At 40.3% G+C, this 24292-nt stretch overlaps 1 protein-coding gene across 1 annotated transcript in view; it reads left to right on the top strand.

Moving 5' to 3' along the window:
• The first annotated feature begins 514 nt into the window (after nucleotides 1–514).
• Nucleotides 515–24292, top strand: part of brinp2 (bone morphogenetic protein/retinoic acid inducible neural-specific 2) — a 161286-nt gene continuing 137508 nt past the window's right edge. Inside the window, exon 1 of the mRNA XM_017471153.3 lies at nucleotides 515–650. The gene's annotated coding sequence lies outside the window, so the exon portion shown is untranslated. The remainder of the gene's footprint in view (nucleotides 651–24292) is intronic.

The following is a 24292-nucleotide window of genomic DNA, read 5'->3' as shown; positions in this document are numbered from 1 at the left end:
AAAAGAAAGAGTTGCTTTCCCGCTCTCGGTGCTGCGCGCGCTTGTGGAGCTCGAGCAGGGATGGACTGTAGGCTGTCTATTTAAGAGTTGTACACAGTGTAGGATCGATGCACTGAGACTGTTCCTCTGACACTGACTGAGGCATGATGAGGTCACGGCTTTTCCTCAGCACGAGGCAGCTCTCTGAACGGTGGATAATGCGCGCGCGCTGAGGACAGTCATGCTCTCTGTGGATTTATTATTATTATTATTTATGTATTTATTTATTTCCTCGCGCGGATCTTTTTATTTGCGATCTATGCACGCTCACCTGAACGCCTAGGGAAAACTTTCCAGCTTTAAAGCAAACAGCGCCTCGTTAAAAAGCGTCCAGTGTCAGTAAGCGCACGTGAGGTGAACGCTTCAAAGGACCGCGGCTTGTCGTTATTGCGCAATCCGAGGAGCGCAGCATGACATGATCATGACCGGATTACCTTTTCTTCAGCTGACCTTTTTTCTCAGCCCGTAGAGGATGCTGATGAGGAGCTGCTGAAGAAGACTGCATTCATCCGGTTAATCTAGCCTACTTAATCCAGGAGTGGGACAACATCTCCACCTGCCATTCCAAGCTGAAGGAAAACGCGCAGACCAGAGACAGGAGTGCAGTTTGGGTATGCATGCGTATGACAAACTAAACATGGATGCTTTTGCGATGAACAAGCCTTTTCCAAAGTTCATTAGCACAATCCAGCACACCTGCTCCAGATAATCAGGCTTCATGATTAGATAGGGAACTCTCTAGGAACCTGCTTGATGTTTGCTAGTAGCCTATAGATAGGTGTCAAGATCTAAATCCTTGGTTGTGAATATCTACCACCAAAAAAACCAAAAAAAAAATTATTTCTTCTATTTATAGTATATATTATATTAGTCAGGATACATCTCGAAATAAACCGATAGATCTCCAATAATGAGGTTAGGCATTATTGCCCTAGATCTCTACACCCTCGCAAAATCAAATTCTTCTATATCTGATTCAGCTAATTAGCATATCTAAGATCATGGTGTGTAGAAGAAGGAAGTCAAGGCTGGAGATCTTGTCTATCTCAGACCATCTGTCCGTTTATCACCAGGAGGGAAGATCTTGTGAAGCCGAGCTGCTGACCGCTGACCTAGATATTGGGTCTCGACCCTGAGCACATCCGATGAAACAGATCCCAATCGGCGCACTTGATTAGCCGAAGGTGTTCGATTTAAATGTGACTGTAGGTCTGTAAAGGATTCCGTATCCTTGGTGTGGTTTATCTACAGCATGTAAAGAGTGTACACTGTGTGTGATTCAGCTCTTCAGGAGCACATTAAAGTTCAGGACATGTTTGCTGTTTATGCGTGCTGCTGTGTTGTCCTGTCCGCTCCTCACTGCTGTTTGCTCCCGTAAATATATACCGAAGGGCTAGCGCTGTTCAGGTACATCGCTAGGAAATCTGTTTCAGATCATTAGTTTGTGGTGATTCATTTGTCTGAGCTGCTCAGATGTTAGTGGCAGTAACGTGTATGTGCATTTCCAACCCACCACCCTTACAAGATTGCGAAGGTATGCTCTTTTACTCTTTGTGCCCCCTCGGAGCAGATGAGGGTCAGCCAGCAACGGTTCACACAGAGTTTAATTAGGCATGATCTGCTAATCGTAATTTGTACTGTGGTGTGACAAGATGCGTTTATGTTGCTAACACCAAGGCTTGTCTAATCAGTTTTCGTGACTGGCGTATCAGTGGTCTAGGGGGCATTTTCTTCTTTGCCGGTGTCTCATTAAGACGGATTTGGTTTCAACCACTGAGGCATCCTCAGGCTAAATCGAGAACCCGCCTCTGAGGAGTAATTCTCCTTGCTTTGAGGGTTGCTCTCAACACAAGGAGAGCCCTTGGCTTGGCTTTCTATACATTTTTCCTTCCTGTTTTTTATTTTGCAGCCTATATAGATGGACACTTTGAGCACCGGCAATGCAAAGCCGCCCCACAGATCCTTGAGCTCTCAGGGTAAAACATCCTTGTGGTGAGGCTTGGCTAAAAGCCCAGGCATTGCCAGGAAGGAGAGATTGAGAATCAGAATGTGTGGATGTGTGTCTTCTTTTTTCTCCTCTCGCCTTGGTTTTTCCTTCATTCATCAGGGGCCACAGGCATCGCAGCACCATGAGGAGGGGTTAAACCAAGCACTCTGTAGGATCACACATGTATATTAATCTTCTTTACTCAGTTCTGGCTGAGACAGGCAAGGAACAGATTGACATTTCAATCGAAATAGGAGGGAGTCTTTTTATCTCCTTTGCAAAAATAAAGCGGCTTGCTTATTATTTAATCTGGTGTGGGATTGCATAAGCTGCTCACTGTTTTCTCCCTTTGCTCTTTCTCGCTGCGATTAAACGGTAGGTTTCAGTAGGTTTCAATGCGATTCATTTTTAGAAAAGCAGCTTCTTGGTGAAATGGTGTTCGCCATGGCTTTCGGAACCTGCCACATCAGGCTTTCTCGCAATGGACAAATAATAAATAAAATTACTGCAAGGAGATAGTTTGCAAAACAGTTGTCGAATGTATTTCACTAGATGTGGAAAGGGAGTCTCATCTAATCTCTTATCTTATCTAGGATCAAGGTTGCTTTTCAAAATCTCATGGATAAACTGTTTAAATCTAGCCCAAATGAATAGCTGCCGGTTTTGTCGCACTTCCTTCTTTAGCCTACAGAGGGAGCATGGGGCAAATGATGGCTCGTACATTACCATGCAGCAGCACATTATTATTCCCAGCCCTTTTAGAGTGCGCATATACCACAGCAAACTCGAATGAAAAACAATAAGGACAGCTTCCCGGATAAGATGGCTAAACATGGCCAAATGATTATCTATTTCATGTATTGATCTGGATATCGGAGAGCTCTATGGAGTGCTTTACTTGCCATCCAAATGTGCAATTGATTTCCAACACTACTGCCAGAGGAGATTCAGTCCACGTAAGATGATACGCTGCATATTCTCACATTTGTGCTAGGAACTCCTGACACAGTTTGATGAGATTCGTCTCATCAAACTGTGGTTCAAAACTGTATGAAAGTGAATGGAGAAGTGCATGCAAAAAGACATGATGGTGTTTCCTGTACCTGAGGGCATGCTGCTGGTGGTGTCAAATGTGTGTCCAGGTGTTATTCTGTGAAGATGTGAATGACATATCGATCATATCCAGGAAACAATTTACAGAAGGGCCAAGTGCAAATAAAATTATTTTTATATTTCTACCGGTTTACTGCTGGATAATATGTGCAATAAGCAGATCTACAATACTACACCCTCCCATTTAGCAGGAAGAAATGGAAGCAGCCAGGACTTTTGCTTAATAAAATTATAGCATTTTTAATTTTTTTTATTAGTGAAGCTGTGTCTAACTGTGCCAGGTAGATAACGTCATTCCTTTGAGCCACAGCATTCAAGTAATTAAATCAACGCTTTCTACTAGTAGAAAACAGGTGTTTACTGAACCATGAACGTGGCCAGGGGTCTCTACATGATTATAGCGAATAAGCACAGAGTGTGTAGAGTGGTATGTGGTATTAAAATGTTAAATGAAATAATTATAATTCACATTTGCACTGTTTGTAAAATTAATTACATGGGGAGGGGCCAACAAGGGAGTTGCAAATGATCCTCAGCTGACTGTCACATGATCACTACACACAGGATCAAACAAATTCCCACATGTCCATTTTACCAGGTGTGTACGGCTTCAGCTGCGGCCGGATGTAACCGATCGGCGAGAGTCGCCGCTTGCAATTGGGGGAGGAGTTGAAAACGGAGCCGTCAAGTCGGACACTCCCTGGTTCCCGTAGTAACGCTCGCGTGTTGTTCGCTTTCTTGATCGCAGACGAAGTGGACCAGGTGTAATATTTCTCAGATAAACAGACGTCTGAATTTTACATGTAGCAACCAGAAACACTTTTCACTGAATAGATTAACCAATAAAGTGGGGTCTGTGATTTATATAGAACTTTATATTTGATATTATTCTTAGCGGAACTGAAGGTGTCATGAGCAGGTAAACATGAAAGTAATAAACATGTCAGCGTTTTCGTCGGTGAGTCTGGCCAATCATGAAATAGCTGTGTCGTCATCAGAGCTCGTGCAGCCGCTCTGGAGCTGAAGGAGCCGGCTATCGCGGTACTTTGATGCCGTACGTCACGGTGATGTGGCGTCTGCGTTGTCTCAAGTCGGACAAAAATTCTAGCCTGCGTGCACTGCTTCAAGTCAGCTGCCGATCGGTCTGCTCAGCGCCGCATGAAGTCATACACACCTACTGTTTGAACTCACCTATTCACAAGCACCCACACACCCATAAATAACCCTTGCCAGACGTACAGGGTGTATTTGAGTGTAGCTTGCGCCTTGCCTTGACTGTCATGGAGACGAGAAGACACACATCAAGACATTTTTTTATGATCTCTGCCGCCACTGGCTGCAAGTACGAGCCAGACATTGCACATGTATTAGTTCTTACTGCAGTATTTGCACTGGCTTATAAATCTGTATTCAGGTTAATTTAGAAATAAGTGAAATAGAGTAGTAATACATAAAACCGTTTAAAATATTGTGACTAGAGAGGCACATGAACTGGATGTCAATCTGAAAAACTTTGTACATTGTAATGTGATGTTACATGATGTTTTTAATGCAGTGTGTGTGTCTATATGAAGGGATTCCTATTATTATTACTTCTCAATACATCTGAGTCAGTGTTTTTAATCATTTTATTTGGATAAACCTGGCATGAGATATGACGTGAGATATGAGGAGCTGAGCTCACGCAGTCGGTGGAGAGCAGCTGCAGCACCTAGCTGTGAAAACTGCTTCCGCCTTGCTCATGTTTGATTATCATGGTGCATGTCATCATGGTGTGCCGTTCTTTCCAACTCAAGAGCAAAAATAAAGAAATAAAAATATAACCGAACCAAGCCAGGGCTGTGTGAAGTCAAATACACCTACTGACTTCGTGACTGATCTTGTGACAGAAAAGGTCGAGAACTGTGGATTATAGGAACTGTAAAAAACGTCCAAAACCTTAAGTAAATACACAGAAATTGACAGAGATATGTGTGGTCACATACACACAGAGCCCTTAGGTTAAATTATGCACATTCACTTATATAGGCTGTTTAAAATCATCTAAATACAAATATTTCATTCCTTCTATGAGTCTAGCTCAATGCGGTTGCTGTATAGCTCGAATAAAGGACTTGTTTTGACCATTTGCATGCTTAATAAAATAAAAGATTCAATCCCAATAACCTCCCAGCCTTGGGCAGCTTGTCAGTGTGAGTTGTTCTGAACTTGGTGGAGTGAGCCATGGCCAGAGTGTGTGCGAGTGTTGAAGGCACTTCCACAGCTGTGGAACATATTATCATTGAGATCAATAATAATAATAATAATAATAATAATAATAATAATAATAATAATAATAAGCAGTTTCTGGCCAACACGGTAGAAATAATCTTGTTTTAATGTACAAACAAATAATGACAAAACAAGACACCCAAAGCAAAATAAAGGAAAAAAATATTATCGTGTTTTAAGAATAAATTCCAAATCTAAAACTAGGACATAAAATGACATTTGAATAATTTTCCTATTCATTTTCCTGTTCATTTCAAAGTTGACTTTTTTCTTTGAAAGTAATTGATACGTTCCTTGGGAAGCCCATTTAATAATTGCCTAGTAGGTGTACAAAGGGTCATTAATGGCTGCACAGGTCTAATAGAATTTTTATTTTATTTTCATAATGGCCACTGCCTCTTACTCTAGAAAAAAAACGAAATGAATTAAGATCAATTAGTATGAGCTGTTTGTCTACCAAGCGAGAAACAAATTACTTCACAGGAAGATTAAATTAAAGCCTTCGTGTTGGTTATCGTATAGTGTATTAAGCCATTCATTAGATAAGCTCGAGTAGCCTACAATCTAATTTCAAGAGGGGATTCCTATTCACTTAATAGAGGGGACTGTTCATTTAAACGGATGGAATAATTCCCTGTCCAAACCTGAATAAATGCACTATAATAAAAATACACATTGATTAAGTACTCTCTTCAGCTGATGTACTTGACGAGGAGCAATTCTAGCCCAAGTCGGCTGATCTCACTCTTAACCCCAGCATTACAACTTTGTTATTTACGACAGAAGTGATCAAATGCAGTTCATATAGATGTCACGACTCATGAACTGTCACAGCTCTTAGCTGTAATTCTTGAATGCATCTCATCCACCAGAACCTCAGTCATAAACGAGGACCTTTGTGGTAAATTGGCTCTTACCAAAATAATAAAGAAAATAATTATATTCACAATATAATACAATCCAATAATAATCCCCAGGTACTGTTTGGAAAATAAATGGGAATCAATAAAACAAACAAACAAAAAAACAATAAAAGTGTTAAATATATTGCCACTTTTCATATACAGGATAATAATAACAGACTTCATATATTTTACACATTCATTTGTATTGAAAAATGTATTAACCCTATATTATAGTATATAAAATGAGTATTGGGTAGGCTGTATACTGCAATGCATATTAAATGCACGCAGATATTGCATTTCAATTTAATATTGCGTGCATTCATATTGTTGTGTAAGTCTACATTTAGAACAGTCGACTCTCTCTCTCTCTCTCTCTCTCTATATATATATATATATATATATATATAAGTGTCCAGGACACTTCCTATCTGTGTTTAGCGTTACTGTTACTGAAATGAAGTGTAGTATATTGTTCACTACTGACAATTAGCATAAATCATAGCTTTAACAGTTCTTCGTACTGGATAAGTTCTACACCATTCTACACATCCCAAAAGTGCAATATTTTGAGTAATCATGAAGGATTTGACCTCAGGGTTAAGACTAGCATTTTAGTGAAGTTAATAATAAAAGGCTGATAATAATAGAAGGTGTGACATGCTGACTGAACTGAGAACAGTATTTCAGTTATTTATTTATGTATTTATTCCCAAATTACAAAACCTTCTAAGTCTTAACCAACCTATAGAAGAGGCAGTGGCACAATGAGTTTTACACGACATCATCCATAATCCAGTAGTACATGCAGTATTACATATATTACAATATATTTAAAATACTGTATGTATTTCGTATACATCGTGGTGAAAATATATTTCAGTACGATCATTGCCATGTTGATACCGTATTGTATTAATGTAGATAATGTAGATTTTTCCATATCACCATATATATAGTGTATGGCTTTTAACCATAACAGGAATATTCAACTAAAATTTATAAACCCTACATACACACACAAATATATCACATCAGTTCACTAATCTGACTAGAAACAGTAAATAAAATGATCACAAATGCCTCAACAGAGGGTCTGCTTCAGAAGTCACACTGGCTCGTGTTTCTGGCTAGAGTTCCTAAACTAATAAGATAAGATCTTTATAAGATCAATGCCTGTATTTTGAATGTATTTTGTTCTGTCCAAACCTGTGCTGTATTCTTGAGACAATATGACTACAGTGTACAGTGTGTTAAGCAAACTATGTAAAATTAATAAATAGATAGCACATTAAATACTTGTTGTCATGTAGTGGAATCGAAGACGGATGCGAGTGCAGAATAAGTGTAATAAAAATCAAATCGAAACACAAAAAGAAACTTAAGGAAAGGTACCAGGACTAGAAAACAAGCATGAAACAAGAGCATAAGAGGAGAACAGAAGACAAACGCAAGACAAAGAGTGCAGTGCAAACTATGACAAGTGCTCCTTAACATCAGTGTGTATCAGGTGCAGGTGGTCATGTGGCAGTGATGCTGTGCGGTGCAGTGGCTGCTGGGAACTGTACTCCCGGGTTCGTTCCGGCATATCCATGACACTTATATTAGTACCGATAGAGGTCATAAATGAATGTTATTTTCAGGCGTATTTAAGTCATGAAATAGGAAAATATTCCTAATCACCTGACAAGCAATTCTCTTAACAAGTTAACAATTGCACAACTTCTACGTTTAATGTCATCTTTTTAAACAATGTGAAGTTGTAAGCTATAACATACCAGAAACTGTGATCTAGTTATATGGTTCTCATACCTTCTGTTTATGCTGTTTGTTAATGTAGTACAAGATATATTTTCACTCTGATTTGTTGCTATAATTGCTGAAGCGTATGTATGCAACCTAAGGTACATTCAGTGGTTCTGTGCTAAGCTGTTTTCCTGTGCCGGATGTGACAGTGTGATATCAGGTATGTGCTGCCGTTTTGACTCGCGGTGTATAACACATAGTAGCGTGAAGCCTTCTCGCCAGCTGCGGTCAAGGGGCCGAGGGGAAATGATTCATTTGACTGGAGGCTGAGATCAAAGACCCAGAGCTAACTCAATGCGATGAGCAGCCGATATCATGAGGGGTCTACACCAATCAAGTCAAGCAGCAGGGCTTTTTTCCCCTGGATTTTAATTGGCTCCTGGGCGCCGGGTGGCCTTTACACACATCACACAACTTGAGATGGAAGCCATTACACATGGTGACAGGGTTACCACCTCCACCGCTGATGATTTGCTCACTATAGAGTGGTATATGGGCAAACACAGATAGATGGTACTTTCTTTTTCTGGAGTCTAAGTGGTACAAATGCTGGACGTCCATCATTCTGTCCATTATTTTGTTAGTAATGGTAATGGTTTTTGTCTTTAGTTAGATTCATCCATCCATCCATCCATCTTATATATCGCTTATCCTTTTCAGGGTCGCGGGGGAACCTGGAGCCTATCTCAGGGAGCATGGGGCACAAGGCGGGGTACACCCTGGACAGGGTGCCAATCCATCTCAGGGCACAATCACATACACATTCACACACCCATTCATACACTACGGACACTTTAGACATGTCAATCAGCCTACCATGCATGTCTTTGGACTGGGGGAAGAAACCAGAGTACCCGGAGGAAACCCCCGCAGCACGGGGAGAACATGCAAACTCCACACACACAGTGCCACGGTGGGAATCGAACCCCGACCCTGGAGGTGTGAGGCGAACGTGCTAACCACCAAGCCACCGTGCACTAATTATTGGCACTCCACATTCTTTTTAAATTCTTATGAACAAAATGTAACTGAAGCACTGTAACATGCGTGAAGAGGCAGGATGCGAGTGCATAAACTGGCACTTATTATGGGAAAACCAATAACATTTCAGTATGTCTGTTACTGCTTCAAAATGGCAATGGTCAAAACGCAGGCAGGCAATGCAAAAAAGGATCAACCATGATGAAAATAAAAACAGAAATAAGGTCCAAACTGTGAGACAAGAAACAGGACAAGCTGGATTAAAAGGAATGAGACTACACAAAGACTCACACACAGAACGGAATAAATAAGACGACTAAGAATAATCGGGAGAATAAATTGAAAAGGTAACGTGCAAATGATGAAACAGGTATGGAGCAGGACCAGGAAGTGAAAACAAAGAAAGTCACAACAACAGTCCAAGCAGTGCACATTGTGCTGGGAAATGTATCATGCACTGTGGGGATTTGTGACAAGCACGTTCCCATTTATATTCTCACATTTTAATTAAAGAAAAATAATAAGAAAAAAAAAGGAGTTAAGGAACTATTAAGTGGTTATTCATGACTTCCTGCTACACTGGGGTATAAATATGAGCTGAAACAGAGGGTGAATTCCCTTAGTAATTCACCAAGAGAATACACAAATGGAATCAGACAAAACTGTGTTGACCTTCATAAATCAGGCACTTGTTACCAAAAATAGCACTGAAAATACCCATATCCACCGTTAGGGTAGTAATTAAGATGTTTAGAACAACTGAAGCTGTAATGAACCTGTCTGGAATAGGATGCAAGTGCATTTGGCCCCCATGCACAGCGGTGAATATGGTTAGACAGGCAAATATTTTCCCAAGGATCACAGAAGAGAGTAACATTTGAGATGAGCAAATCTCCAAATATGCAACCAAACACCACCTAAATAGCAAATAAATTATTTGGTTTAATTAAGGCATGCCAGAAAAATGCAGTGGGGGCAGCCCCATCATATAGGCATCATGGACTATAGTGTATGACGTGCCAGGAGATTTTAAATGAAAATTTGGCTGCCACTTCCAAGAAGCTACCCATGGACCATGGTTGGATTATCCCTGATAGTAATCCAAAACATACATCCAAATCAATCAAAAAATGCTTCAAATACCACAGAATCTATCCCTCTCCCTGGCTATCCCTGTCCCCTGACCTAAACCCCAATATGTTATATTGATGAGAATACATTTACTTCAATTAAAAGTTAGATTTAATATGGGATAAGACCTTTTTTTACCCAACTTTACCAAAGTTCCCAATAATACTGGACATCGCTTTGCATAAATAAGGTACAAAAGATGACAAGCAGTGGTCCGATTTAGGAGTCTCTTTCTTGGAAGTGCAGGACAAATGTGTTTATTCATTATTGTCCTGCATAATTAGTGAACCTGTAAGTGATCAACCACATAGAAATAGACATTCCAATGTCACAAATTGCCTTACAAAGCATATGAAGTATGACATTACATTGGCACAATTTCATTATAGCTACTTGTGTATGTTCAGAGGTCAATTTCATTTTGTAATCTGCCTCTTTTTATTCTTCAGTTCATTCGTAATGGCGTAATCAGCACAAGTGCCCAATAGCCATATTTTTCAGCACAAGTGGAGGAAAACAGCATATTACCCTGCCAGTTTTACACCATTCTTTCTGATGATAGTGTGAGAAGATGGAGGGATATGATTAGCCAATTCCCATCCATTTGAGTTATGCCTTTGTTGCTTTTGGCACTATGAAACTTATAACCAATCAAGTGGCTACCATCTCTCTGAAGATGATTACTCCACTGTTCTTCATTACGCTAGACAAGAAGCTAGAGTTATGAATGATGGGAAACATTGCGTTTATAGATGCAATCATGGCATCTAAAAATCCATAGTTATGCAAATATTTATGTTTGGAATGGTAACATACAAACCGTAATTTCTGAAAGAATGAACGGTAAATGACGTGTCATTTTAGAAACATAGCAAATTTACATACGCAGTTAAAATGGCTTTCGAGAAGATTTCTGTATATGTAAGTAAAGAAAGTACAAAGACAGCAATTCCCATGAAATTCTTTTGAATATGGGAACCGTATTTCTGGGATTAAATCTGACATTAACTACAAGTTCCAAACACACACTGCCTTGTACAAAGGAAAATGGAAATACATAAAATAAAACAAAGTGAATTGTAGACATAAGGATTTAACGGTACAAGAAATACATTAACATTATATACATTCACTTCTCAGAGGGTTTAGAACCAAGGGCTTTGTGTAAGCCATGATAAAGCAGACACATTGTTTATACTTGGCTATAGAAAGTAATTCTATTAATTTTATTAGTAATTCTATTATTTATAGTATTTTCTGTTGCAGAATAAAAGGAAGATTAAACAATTTAGTGCTCCCTTTTAACATGGTGCGCTGTTATAGTGTAATCATCAATGACATGGGGGTGTGATGCAGTCCAACCGATTCATTTTTTAATATAGATATATATTTTTTTATTAAAAATGACTAATTTATAGTTATGTTTAATGCTGTTGGCTGTCTGTGAAACAAGTTTCCTTTGTTGTTGTTGTTTTGTTGGATTTTACAAATATATACATTCGCTCCCTCACCAGCCTCAACCTTAAAGCACAAAGTTCTCTGTACCTACAGACTTCCCTATGTTACAAAATTTCAAGAACCACTTTACCTCAAACTGCTGACGCTGAAAATATTTCCATTTAAAATATAGAAAATAAGAGTCATTTTTTCCGGCATATACGTTTACATTAGGAATTTTTCTTGTTGTTTGTTCACAACACGATACATTCAACACACACATCTCAGACAACAATGCACAATTATCATTCTAATATACAAATATTGCACCTAAAATCGGTCCCTCCAGGATTTTGCGATCACAGAAATGAACACAAAATCAAGCAAACTCGGCAATATTCGGAGGAGCTTGCAGAGGATCTTTCAGAATTACCACAGATTTTCCGCAGATTTGGGCCAAGACGCATCATGTGATGTCATCACGACGCACATTCGGCCAAAGCCCCCATCGATTCACGTGCGTCGAACATGAGTACAGCTAAAAGGTCTCATTTACCAACAAACATCACTGCGAAAGACCACGCAAAACAATTTTATGCAATTTCACCAATTCAAGTAGTTGGAAAATGGAAAAAATGGAAATGGAAAAAACAAGTGGTGACGGACTGCAACCAATGATTTTCTCAGTGGCCTTGATAGTTCATTGCAGCTTCCTCTTGTCTCTGGAGGAGACTGCACCAAACCATAGTGATGGCAGATGTGAGGATGCTTCCTATAGTGGCAGTATACAGTGCATCTGGAAAGTATTCACAGCGCTACACTTTTTCCACATTTTGTTCTCTTACAGCGTTATTCCAAAATGGATTAAATTCATTATATTCCTCAACATTCTACAAACAATACCCCGTAATGACAACGTGAAAGTAGTTTGTTTGAAATCTTTGCAAATTTATTAAAAATAAAAAATAAAAAAAGCATAAGTATTCACAGCCTTTGCCATGACACTCAGAATTGAGCTCAGGTGCATCCTGTTTCCACTGATCATCCTTGAGATGTTTCTACAACTTGATTGGAGTCCACCTGTGGTAAATTCAGTTGATTGGACAGCACACACCTGTCTATATAAGGTCCCACAGTTAACAATGCATGTCAGAGCACAAACCAAGCCATGAAGTCCAAGGAATTGTCTGGAGACCTCCGAGACAGGAATGTATCCTGAGATCTGGGGAAGGGTACAGAAACATTTCTTCAGCATTGAAGGTCCCTATGAGCACAGTGGCCTCCATCATCCGTAAATGGAAGAAGTCTGGAACCAGCAGGACTCTTCCTAGAGCTGGCCGCCCGGCCAAACTGAGCGATCGGGGGAGAAGGGCCTTAGTCAGGGAGGTGACCAAAAACCCGATGGTCACTCTGACAGAGCTCCAGTGTGTCTCTGTGGAGAGAGGAGAACCTTCCAGAAGAACAGCCATCTCTGCAGAACTCCATCAATCAGGCCTGTATGGTAGAGTGGCCAGACGGAAGCCACTCCTCAGTAAAAGGCATGTGACAGCCTGCCTGGAGGACTGTCAGACCATGAGAAACAAAATTCTCTGGTCTGATGAAACAAAGATTGAACTCTTTGACCTGAATGGCAAGCGTCATGTCTGGAGGAAACCAGGCATCACTCATCACCTGTTTTTCAGCAGCAGGAACTGGGAGACTAGTCAGGATCGAGGGAAAGATGAATGCAGCAATGTACAGAGACATCCTTGATGAAAACCTGCTCCAGAGCGCTCTGGACCGCAGACTGGGGCGAAGGTTCATCTTCCAACAGGACAACGAACCTAAGCACACAGCCAAGATAACGAAGGAGTGTCTACAGGACGACTCTGTGAATGTCCTTGAGTGGCCCAGCCAGAGCCCAGACTTGAACCCGATGGAACATTTCTGGAGAGATCTGAAAATGGCTGTGCACCTACGCTCCCCATCCAACCTGATGGAGCTTGAGAGGTCCTGCAAAGAAGAATGGGAGAAACTGCCCAAAAATAGGTGTTCCAAGCTTGTAGCATCATTCTCAAAAAGACTTGAGGCTGTAATTGGTGCCAAAGGTGCTTCAATAAAGTATTGAGCAAAGGCTGTGAATACTTATGTACATGTGCTTTTTTTTGTTTTTTATTTTTAATAAATTTGCAAAGATTTCAAACAAACTTCTTTCATGTTGTCATTATGGGGAATTGTTTGTAGAATTTTGAGGAAAATACTGAATTTAATCCATTTTGGAATAAGGCTGTAATATAACAAAATGTGGGAAAAGTGAAGCGCTGTGAATACTTTCCAGATGCACTGTAGAATTGCACCAGTATAGCCTGGGTTAGATGGAACTTCCTTGTTGATGGATGATGCATGCATCTCCCATTTGAGATCCCATGTGAGCGAAGTTCCCAGAAACCTGAACAAAGTGAAAGTGCTCGCTGATGAATTATTAAGGTTGGATGGGAAGCGCGAAGATGTGCGTTTAATGAAGTTGATGTGTATCTCTGTGGATTTAAGAGCGTTGAGCTTGAGGTTGTTCCAGCTTCACCAGGAGCCTAGTTATTGAACCACCTGGTGGTACTTTCACTCATCACCGTTGGTGATGAAACCAATCACACTAATGTTATTTGCAAATTTCAAAATTCAACTTCACAGATGCATCATTGTTTATTGTTGGGATTAAATTATGTAAGTATCGAACATGCAGGTTCCTGTGAATGGGTTCTTACTATTGACACAATAACGTTGTAATAATAATGTATAATAAATACATGTAATTTGCCCTGAAGTCGACACTACATCATAGTTGAGTAGTTCTAGGAAATTAATCACTTTCTGACCAATCAAAATTTAGTAGTATTAAATGTCTAGTGCTATAGCTTTTATACCATGCCAGCTGATCATACAATACACTAGCTATGCTAATTAGCAATTGCCACCACCCTTTCTGTGGTCTGGATTTTAAAAAGGGCAAACATGACAGGCACATTATGGTTTGTTGTATCAGATTTCTGTAAAATGATGCAAAGGAGATCCTGAAATGTCAGGCCCTGCATTATTTTGACTACATCTTTTTACATCATTCATTTCTACTTCATTTCTACTTTTATGAGTGGTGTGTCCTTATGGAAATAAAGGTCAGTAAATGTATCTAAGAATTTGGCATTTGATTAAAGTCTGGGGAATCGAGTTAATTAATTCCCCCTAGATATTTTGACATATTTCTTATGTCAGTATATTGCTTCACACAGATTTGCAAGATCATGGGGGTATTTTAAATACATTTTGTGTACGATGGCCATAATAAATATGACATATTAGACATATTTACAGTTATACTTTGTGTCTTAACACCTGCATGTGCTCAAACGTGTACTGTAATCTTCTATTTACCTCTCTCTCTCTCTCTCTCTCTCTCTCACACACCCACACTCAGCTCTTTCACCTGTACTTTGGACTGACAATACCACTTACAAATGTTTAGCATTATTTCCTCATAATTGTTATCTATATTTACATTGTAATTCCACATATAATTAATACTTACATAACAATAATCAGAGTTAATACTTTTAAATTTCCTTTTTTTTTTTTTTAACTTATCAAGATATTTATTAGGGGCATGGTGGTGCAGTAGGTAGCATTTCCACCTCGAAGCTCCAGGGTGCCCAGTTTGAACGTGAGCACAAGTTTACAATGTGGAGTTTTTTTTTTTTATCTACTCCATGTGTCTGTATGGGTTTCCTCTCACCTTTCCAAGTATATTGGCTATACTAAATTGGCCTGTGTGTGAATGAGATGTATGTCCAAGATCCTTTGGACTGGCATCTCCAGTGTGTATTCCTGCCACGTGCCTATTCTTCCCAGGATAGTCTGTAGATCTACCAGTATAAAGGTGTTATTGAAGATGAATGAATGATTAAAAAACACTCACTTTCAGTAACTGCTTTATCCTGGTCAGGGTTGCAGTGGCTCGAGAGCCTAGTCCAGGAACAGTAGACGTGAGAATACATCCTGGATCAGATGCCAGTCTATCACAAGGTACCATGCACACACAAAACCTGGACGAAACTCACCTGAACATAGGAAAAATATGAAACTGCACGCTTCCACACAGACAGTAACCCAAGCTCAAGAAAAAACATTCTGTGTTGAATCAGGAGGTTCCACCTTCAGTAAAATGTATTAAACATATGGTGTTCCATACAGTTCCTTGACATATGCCTGATAAATATGCATGCCATCTGATTGTATTTAATAAGATTAATCTAACACACTGACCAAGCGCAGGAGCAGCTGACAGCAGTGTAGAAAAAAAACATAAAAAAGCAGAAATCATAAAGATTGAAACCAATATGTTATCTAGGTCATGTTGGACATAAGGCAGCTTGTTTTCTTGAATGTATTAATAAATATATGAATTATTTATGTATTAATAAATATATGCACATCTATTCAGTTAACCAATCAGCTAATCATGTGGCAGCCGCAAAATGCTTAAAACCGTGCAGATCCAGGTCTTCAGTTAACCTTCACATCAAACATTAGAATGAGGGAAAATGTGATATTATTGACTTTGTGGCGTGGTTGTTGGTGCCAGATGTGCTGGTTTGAGTATTTCAGAAATGGTTGATCTTCTCAGATTTTCATGCATCACACAAAAAAACAGTCTAGCAGCACGTGGCAGTTCTGCAGGTGGAAACGCCTTGTTGATGAGGGAGGTCAGAGGAGAATGGCCAGACTGATTAGAGTTTACCGGACACTCAAATAAGCATTCTTTACAACTGTGGTGAGCAGAAAAGCATCTCAGAATACACGACACATGGAACCTTGAGGTGGATGAGCTACAACAACAGAAAAGCCCATCAGGTTTCATTCCTGTCAGCCAAGAACAACAATCTGAGGCTACAGTGGGCACAGGAAAAACAAGACAGAGATTGGAAAAAAACCAAGCAATGTGTATATACATAACACATACACTCACTGTTCTCTTTATTAGGAACACATGTACATCTGCACATTCATGCACTTATGTAATCAGGCAATCATGTGGCAGCTGTCCAATGCAAATAATTGTGCAGATACAGGTCAAGAACTTCACATAGTGTTCACATCAAACGTTGGAATGAAGAACAAGTGTGATCTCTGGGACTTTGATCGTGGCATTGATGTTGGTACCAGAAGGGCTGGTTTGAGTATACTATTGATCTCCTGGGATTTTTGCATACGACAGTCTCTAGAGTTTACACAGAATAGTGTGAAAACAAAAAACATCCTGGGTCTACCAGCTAAAACACCGCGTTGATGAGAGAGATCAGAGGAGAATGACCAGATTGGCCTGAGCTAACATGAAGTCTATAGAAACTCAAACAAGCACTCATCAGACCACAGAAGACCACATCAGGTTCCACTCCAAAGCTAAGTCTTTAGCTGTCCAGTTTGGCTGAGCCTATGCCCATGATAGCCTCAGATTCCTGGTCTTGACTGACAGGAGTGGAACCCAGGGTGGTTTTCTGCTATTGTTGCCCATCCACCTCAAAAGATTGGCCAGCAAATCCCCTGCTGCCTACTTCAATGGGCAAACAGTTTGTCTTCCACCCTGCTATGTGGCAATCATTGACTAGGGCCTAGTATTTGGCCCTCATCCTCTCTTACACCTCCTACATTCTGTCTTCCCAGGGGACAGTTAGTTCCAACATAATCACCTGTCTAGCTGACTCAGACATGACTGTAAACTGGGAACAAGAGCTGCCTCCCTAGGTTGACACCTAACTGCCAGTCGTTAGCCCAGTTGAGGAGGTCTGTTGCAGCTTGATGTGGGGTCTGAGGCCTCTCCCCTGCCTTGACAAAAGTTACAACTTTTGTCACCCAGCAGTTTTCTTACATAGAGCTGCGTGCAGCACTTGGTTATGGCACCAGCGATCACGCCCTTCTCCCTTTCAGACAGCTACGAAGAATGTGCTCTAGGGTCCTCTTCCTTTTGCATACGCTGCAAGAAGTTGTCTCTGTCTTCCCCCAGAGGTGCAGGTTTGCAGGACTGGGTAAAACATTATAGAGTGGTCAAGTGAAGAAACTAATGCACTGCGCTTCTGCATGCCTTAAGTCCCCTATGTTTGATCTCACCTTGTCCATGCTCTCTGCTACTGCATTCCTGCTAACTTGCTGGCAAGGACTTCCTCTACTGCAGCTCTCACCTCCTGTTGGACATCTGCTGCCTCTCTTTCCCCTGGTCCTTGTCATAGCGGGGCTTGGGTGATAACCCCAGTCCTGCTTGTCCAGGAGTCACTGAGCCTACCAGTACACTGTGGCGCAGTATTGCCTCCGCCTGTTCTACAGCATACTTAGCCTTCCACATCTTGCATGTCTACACCTTGAGGCTGGCTCAAGAGACCTTGGGGTCAGTGGACTCTCTGTATTGCAGCACTTCCCTTTCACAGGTGACCATGAACTCCTCTCCTTCCACAGCTGACATTGAGAACTCATAAACAAGCAATGGCCACAAGATGTGTCCTACCCCATACTGGTAAATCCAAGCCTTCCAAAATCCAAACTTGCCTGGCAGCCCTGACTTGTCTACTCTGGTCAACCATCACTGGAATGCCTCCATTGAGGTTCTGATTGACTCTGTACAACTCAGTGAGCTGTTAGATATTTTGCCGAGGCTCTTCACAAACTTCTTTGTCGAAATTTTTGTCACATGGACTTTCATGGACAAAATGTGTTGGCATCTGTACTGATGAAGCATAAGCTATGACAGGGAAGTATAGTGGAGTGGTAAAAAACGCGTGCAAGCAGTTGCACCCTGTGTGGCTTGCGTTCACTGCAGCATCCACAGAGAGGCGCTGGCCTCCATGCCTGACCGTCTGAACGAAGTTTTGGACAATGCTGTAAGAAGTGTTAACTTTGTTAAAGCAAGGCCCTTGAATTCTCGTATGTTTTCTGCATTGTGCAGCGACAACGTCACACTGTTACTCCATACTGACATGCGATGGTTGTCCAGGGGAACACGACTATTTGAATTGAGGGACGGACTTAATGTTTTTTTTATTGACCATCATTTTTAATTGTGTCACCGCTTGCATGATGAAGAGTGGCTCATAATACTGCCCTATCTGGGTGATGTTTTTCCCCGTCTGAATAAGCCGAACCTCAGATTACAAGGAATTTCCACAACCATATTCAACGTGCAGGACAAAACTGAGGCCATGTACGGCAACACTGTTTTAGTATTGTGAGGCCTAAATTCTGACTGAATGATTTCATGAATGTCATTCCTATGCAAGTATGAGCCTAACTGTTGAGCTACAGTCTTCTCACGAAACAAAATGTCACCAAATTAGTGATGTTCATGAAATTATGAGTTGGCTGGACTTGTTCTGTGCCTCGGATTATTAAAATAATTTGTTTACTCTTTCCAGCACCTAAACCTTTATAGTAGTTAAATTCTGCTTGAAATCTCAAGGCTGCATGCAGTCCTATTACAGCAAAATTCTACTTCCCCAATCCTCAATCTTCTATTATAAATGTCACCCAGGACAAAATTTAAATTCAGCCCTGAATATAGAGCTTCTTCAAAATGAAAAGTTATTATGGAGGTGGAAAAAAAAAACGACGTTACTTTGGTTAGTATTTTTGTACAATGTGTGCTTGCAGAGACATTTCTGAAAAGATGGTGGTGGTAGCTCAGCAGTTAAGACGTTGGATTCCTGATCAGAAGGTCGTGAGTTCAAATCCCAGCAGTGGTAGGTTGGCACTGCTGGGCCCTTGAACAAAGCCCTTAACCCTCAAATGCTCACTTGTATAAATGAGATAAATGTAATTCGCTCTGGATAAGGTTGTTTTCCAAATGCCATAAATGTAAATCTAAAAGATGTCTTCACATCCATAGATAGATTGACGTTTGACTCGATTCAGAATGCCAGTGCTGTGGAGAAATAAAGCTCAGTGAGAAAGAAGGCAGAGGACTGGTCACTGGGCAATTTGGTGTATAAGTATAGGATCCTTCTCTCTTCAGGTATTTCACTCTGGCAGTCAGACAGTAATGGTCTATGAGAATTGAATCATTTGGCAGGTCTGCTTTTTTTGGTTGTTGTAAAGAATGTGCGCTGTCTTCATTTTTGTGCTCGTGTGTAAGGCTCAGCTAAATGACTCATAGTTCCTCTTGTGCAATAGCTATAGCCGTTAATCAGCCCAGGCGGCATTAACTAGAATGTGAACAAGATTAAATGGCTTTGGCAACTGGCGTGTCATACATCTTTATAGAATTGGCCCTTGGTACAGACTCTCCCGTCCACTGCTACTTTTGCTTTCAACCTTTAAAACAGTCAGACGTTCTGGTAGTGGACAGTGAAATGTAGAGAATGTGCAGCCTTTTTCAAAATTTAACATTTTAGGTAGTTCACAGCCCTGTAACTAAATGTTTTGTCTGGGTGTCTTAGTCATTTTGAGATAGGGGTAATCAAAATGTAGACATTCTAGCTACCAACAATCCAACATACTGCAATCTACAGCTACAGCATAATGCTTTCATTTCAAGATCACTTAAAATTTTTAATATTATCACACCAACACATTTTGATAGTGGATTTATGAATGGAGGACGAACAATACGGTCTTATTCTGTGACCTCAAATACTGTTTTGTTTTATACGCTTCTAAAACCAATGCATGCTTTTCAATACGTTTTATTTTTCCGAGTGTGTCCTGCAAGAACTAAAAGGCACTAAGAGGTAACTGCATATTTAACCTAAACTTTACTTGAGCTTAGTTGTAAATCATTTAAAAATATTCTTATATAGAACAGTACTTAAATGTACCAAACAGTGTATGTCCTTTTCACTGGGGTTATGCCATGAAGGGCAATCTTAACGTTAGCAACCAAAAGGAAACTTTTTGGCACTTTCATTTTTTTTAAATAAAAGTTGCTATTTTCTTTTGTAAAAACAGACAAACAAATAAAAACAAACAAAAATAGTTTTCCATGTCGGGAAGCAGAATGTCTCCACAAAGCAAAAACTGACAGATATTCCTATGCTTATGGGGGCATTTGGTCACCACCAAGATAGAAAAATATGTCGACACACACACACACACACACACACACACACACACACACACACACAGGAGTTCGTCCATCGATTTCGACAAAGACCGAAGTTTCCATTTCCACCTCCATTATGGAGAACACAAACTGGGACTCGACTTGCGCGTGAATTGGATTAAAGTGAGGAAGACTTGCGCAGCATCGGCCTCACTCTCACTTCCCGGTGACCGCCATGATCCAGTGGCAAGACCGAGTCAAGACGACTGAAGATACACACACACACACACACACACACACACACAATTCCAAACCATCAAATCTGTTATCTGATTTCAGTCCTGGTTAGACACATTTTACTCGCTTTTCATTCACAACCCTCACTAGTGTGTAGTATCCACCTGGATGATACAATGGCAGCCATAGTGTGCCAGAACGCCCACCACACACCAGATATTAGTGGAGAGGAGAGAGTGATGTAGCCAATTCAGAGATGGAGATTATTAGGAGGCCATGATAGAGAAGGGCCAATGGGGGAATTTCTCCAGGACCCCGGGGTTATACCCTTGCTATTTATGAGAGGTGTCCTGTGATTTTTCAATGACCACAAAGAGTCAGGACCTTGGTTTAACATCTCATGAGAAAAACGGTGCTGTTTTTACACTGTAGTGTCCCCGTCACTATACTGGGGCATTAGGCCCCACACAGACCACCTGGTGAGCGCCCCCTGCTGGCCTCACTAATACCACTTCCAGCAGAAACCTTAGTTTTCCCCAGGAGGTCTCCCATACAGGTACTGTCCAGGCTCAACGCTGCTTAACTTAAATGGGACACCAGGCAAGAACTGCAAGGAGATATGGCTCTGGCAAGTCTTACTTTCTTTCTTAGTGCATTAAATTCAGACCCTTCAGATGGTTCTTGGTGTTTTATTGGAGCTTCAGTCGGCAGCCGAGACGAACGTCATTCATCATTGTGAAATTTTAAACACAAACCTTGGAAAGGTCACAGCGTTGTTTGAGATTAGTAGAGAGAGAAAGGTCACAGAGATTCCACTTTTCCTCTAGATAAGAGAGGGCATAATACTATATCTTTCTTTTATTAATGTGGGTAATAACATGGAATGCCTTGCTTTTGTTCTGCTCTCAGCGATAGTGAAGCTGCTCCTTTGTGTGAGCTGGTTACAGTGATTTTCTGAACAATGTAGCTTTAATCAGAAACAAATGAGTTTTTGAGACAACTCTTGGAGATATATTTAGTGACAGGGGTTAATGTGATGCATATGCGACAATGAAAGGCAGAAGAACGTGATATATAATGTACAAAACCCAATCTAGCACAAATTGTGCGTAACACAAAAGAGTGATTTTGTGTGATTAAAGACATGGTGTGTTTGGCTGACACACTGCATAAGATTTATAGGCTTGTGTGAATTTGCAGTCATGAAGACTTATATCACTCTGGGTGTATAAGAGTATTTGAATATCTGCAGAACTATTTTAGGCACCTGTATTTGAATACTGAAATCACTATTCAGGTATTATTCCCTACGAACACATGGAGACAGTGAGGAAAGTAAGAAAAAGTAAAGGTGCACAATGGGACTGAAAAAAGCCTAGGCAGTGGGTGGTTTTCACTCTCATGTTTGTGGGAGCGACTGCTCAGATATGAAGCTCACAGGAAAAGAAAGATAATATATTTTTAGGCATTTTTAATACAACGTCATAAAAAATTCTAGCAGATTAAGCATATTTTACACGAGATGTGACACTGAAAGTGTGGTACATTGTGTACCTGGAGCTTTCCATTTTTTTTTATATTGGTTTAGTAAATACAGAGTGTATTGTATCTGTATTGCACATCAAATAATTATAAACACGCAATAAGGCTTAGTGGTTAGCACATTTGCCTCGCACCTCCGGGGTTGGGGGTTCGAATCCTGCCTCCGCCCTGTGTACGCGGAGCTTGTGTGTTCTCCCTCTGCTTCAGGGGTTTACTCCGGTTTCCTCCCCCAAGCCCAAAGACCTGTGTTGTAGGCTGATTGTAGTGTGTGAGTGTGTCCTGTGAAGGGTTGTCACCCTGTCCAGGCTGTTCCCCGCCTTGTACCCTGAGCTCCTGGAGATGGACTCCAAACTCCCTGCGGCCCAGTGAAGGATAACCGGTATGAAATATGCATGGAAGGATGGATCGATGAGATTTTCAATCCTAAACTTTATGGCATTTATAACTGTCAAGAAGTTTCTATAATAACCTACGCCAAAGTGTGTACTCCTAAATTACAATTGTTAAATTGTATGTTGGAATATTTAGCCGAGATTAATAAAGCTGATCTTCCTAATAAATGTTTCTGTTCATTATTTCAACATGTTAAATCTATCAAATAAATAAACATGTCTGCCTCAGAGAGCAGTGGGATTTATTTAATTATTTTTTTTTACTACACACTCTTTCCTCCTCCCTCGTGGCGGTTAAACCGAAAAAATTGTTCATTGACGTTTCAATCGATTTCTGATTTCTGATTTATTTATATTTGTGATATTAGTGCTAGTGTATCGTAAACATATTTGCCGCATCCGGCACACTGGAATGTTTCGGTCCCCGACTCACTGGCCGTCAGCATCATCATTTACCAGGAAGTGCTCCCAAACACCAGATCTTAGATTTGGGAAATCTTTCAGTTACTACTTGCTGCTTGAATGTAAGTGCTAATACACTAGTGTGGTTCTATTCTAGCAGGTAGGCTTGTGAAAAACAGCAAGCTTAGCAGAAGCGTTTTTAAAAGTCCCCTGTAGTAATCTCATTGCTTCTTAAGAGTGAGTATAAGCTTGATGAAGTTTAAATCTTTACTGCACTTCTTGTAATGTAAGCAGTATTTTATGATGAATAAGCAAATTTTTGATGTTGATTATATTGTTCGATATGCAAACGTATAGAATTGAGAGCCTGGTATCAAACGAAACGGTACGATAGACCATACCGTTACACTCCTATTATTTATCTATCTATTTAACTAACACAGGCTTGACTAAAACGCCCCCACCAGGAAAAGAGATAATGCTTAAGTATAGTTTCAAGCATTTTTTATGTTACACTAGAGCAAAATTACTTTGCCATGCGTTACCATGTACCTTGTTGATATGAATTGGTATTTAGGAGATCTCCCTGGTATCAAATTTGCACTCAAAGATTGTGATAGAGTGAAGTGCTGGTTCTCAATCAAACAATAACAAATTATGATTCTAATAATAATAATAATAATAATAATAATAATAATAATAATAACATCCACAGATTTTCTAATTTTTAAGGTTGAATGTCCTTTAGGAAATTCTATTAGAGTTTTTCAATTGGAGACCAGCCACACATGACCCCGCTTTTATTTCATCAGCTTCTTGACTCTCCTAACAAAAATCATTGCACGCTAACAAATAGCACAGTGGCCAACGGTCCCTTATGGACATTCCTCATGGGATATGGTGTCTCACACATGCATCTAAAAACACACGTAAACACAACTCGCCTGGTCCCACCAGTCCATCAGTCTCAGCCTTAGACGCATGAGCGGGTTTAGCG

This window comes from Ictalurus punctatus, chromosome 7 (genome assembly GCF_001660625.3).
Source record: "Ictalurus punctatus breed USDA103 chromosome 7, Coco_2.0, whole genome shotgun sequence".
NCBI lineage: Eukaryota > Metazoa > Chordata > Actinopteri > Siluriformes > Ictaluridae > Ictalurus > Ictalurus punctatus.
Note: the sequence above shows the minus strand (reverse complement) of the source record. Positions and strands in the feature narration are given on the sequence as shown.